The following is a 2038-nucleotide window of genomic DNA, read 5'->3' on the forward strand; positions in this document are numbered from 1 at the left end:
CCTGATCTTTGATGTATTTTAACTTTTGTTTTGCCCTCAAGTTAGATGGAAAACCTATGATCAACACACCAGGTATGCCACTTCGTGGGATAATCAATGACATCTTATTTGATATTCTCTTTTCCTACATCCAAAGTCTTATTTTTCAACACTTAGATCTTAATTATGAAGGAATTTACATAAAATTCTTGCAGTTTCTGTTTAACGTGACTTTATCACTCTGGAGTTAATAAGCAAATAGTAATGTGGTGAACTAAATGATAGCACACTCCCTGGGTTCATTTTGGTAGGCTTCTCTTACCTAAATGGTTAAAGGTAAGCCTCAGTTAAAGCTGGTTCTCTTTGGGATAATCTTTTTTCTTTACCTGATGACACTCCTAGGCAATACCACTATCATCCTAGTATCCCTCTTGAACTCTAAACTGCACACTCCCATGTACTTTTTTCTCTCCCATTTCTTCTCCCTCGACCTCTGCTTCACCAGCAGCATTATTCCTTAGCTTCTAGTCAACCTGGGTGGTTCAGATAAGTCCATCACTTATGGAGGCTGTGTGGTTCAGCTCTATGTCTCTCTTGCCCTGGGATCCACAGTGTGTCCTCCTGGCTGTGATGTCCTATGATCACTAAATTGCCATCTGCTGTCCTCTACATTATGCCTTTGCTATACGCCCTGGACTCTGTCACATCCTGGTATCTGTGGCATGGCTCAGTGGGGTGACCACCACCCTTGTACAGTCCACTCTTACCCTGCAGCTGCCTTTCTGTGGGCATCACCAAGTGGATCATTTTTTTTCTGTGAGGTCCCTGTGCTCATCATGTTGGCTTGTGTGGACACCACTTTCAACCAGGCAGAGCTCTTCATGGCTAGTGTTTTATTCCTGGTGGTGCCTTTGTCACTCATCCTGATCTTCTATTGGTGCATTGCCCTAGCAGTTCTGAAGGTCAAGTCAGCCATCAGATGGCACAAAGCATTTGGGACCTGCTCCTCCCACCTGATGGCTGTCATAATCTTCTATGGAACCATCATATTCATGTATCTGCAGTCAGCCAAGAGTAGATCCAAGGACCAGGGAAAGTTTGTTTCCCTCTTTTACACTGTGGTGACCCCCATATTCAACCCCCTCATCTACACCCTTAGAAACAAGGAAGTGAAGGCAGCACTGAAAAAAATTCTTGGGAGAACTTTGACTTAGTGAAATGTGATTATCAAGAATATATTAGGAGGCAGTTATTATGACTGGATAATTTAATGGATGATTATTCAGTAAATTATTTGGTTATTTCATAAACCTATAGTGGGTTTCGTTAGAAAAAAAAATAACAGTACTTGAATTTCTGAGTTGGACAAACCTGAGTTTGAATGCTCATTTCATGACATAATAGCTGAGTGACCTGAACAATCTGCATAACATTTATACCATCTATGAACTGGAAAGTGTAATATTGAACAACCCAAATTAAAATTAGATCACTATCCTAAGCATTTGACTTTAAATAAGTTTTATTCATAAAGTCTATTGTATTTAATAGACACAACTGTATGCTAGATGGGTATTGTTATGCCTTATTTTGCAGAGATCAAGGTATTTTAACTATTTGCTCAAAACAGAAAGAAGAAATGTTAAACTTCAGTGGTATTGCTCTTTCAACAGACTGTGGATTATTGGACCCTGAAGTTGTGGTCAAGTCTCCATCACACACTAAGCTCATTTCTATTCCAGCACTTTCCCTTCTGTTTGACAAGTTTCTGATTTTTTTGTGTTTCTCTCCTTAGTAGGTTTCTGAGAATGACAACTACATTTTGACTTAATCATGATTTAAAGTAGAATATATTTACAGGTGGCTCCTGGATTTGTATTTTCTATCTATATTCTCATGTTCAGCTGTATGTTTTACTTCTCCACCTGGGTGTATTAAAACATCTTCTAAATGAGCACATTATAACTAAGTCAAAAGCTTCTCTGCTTTTGGCTCTTTCTCATTATTCTCAATATCACAAAATGAAGCATGCACCATCCTAAATCCTGCCCTTTCTTTC

The 2038-nt window shown here is 39.0% G+C and overlaps 1 pseudogene; it reads left to right on the forward strand.

Moving 5' to 3' along the window:
* Positions 1-244: 244 nt before the first annotated feature.
* LOC101686009 lies at positions 245-1193 on the forward strand (annotated as a pseudogene).
* Positions 1194-2038: the final 845 nt, after the last annotated feature.

Source organism: Mustela putorius, unplaced genomic scaffold (assembly GCF_011764305.1).
Source record: "Mustela putorius furo isolate JIRA1106 unplaced genomic scaffold, ASM1176430v1.1 tig00003914_pilon_pilon_pilon, whole genome shotgun sequence".
NCBI lineage: Eukaryota > Metazoa > Chordata > Mammalia > Carnivora > Mustelidae > Mustela > Mustela putorius.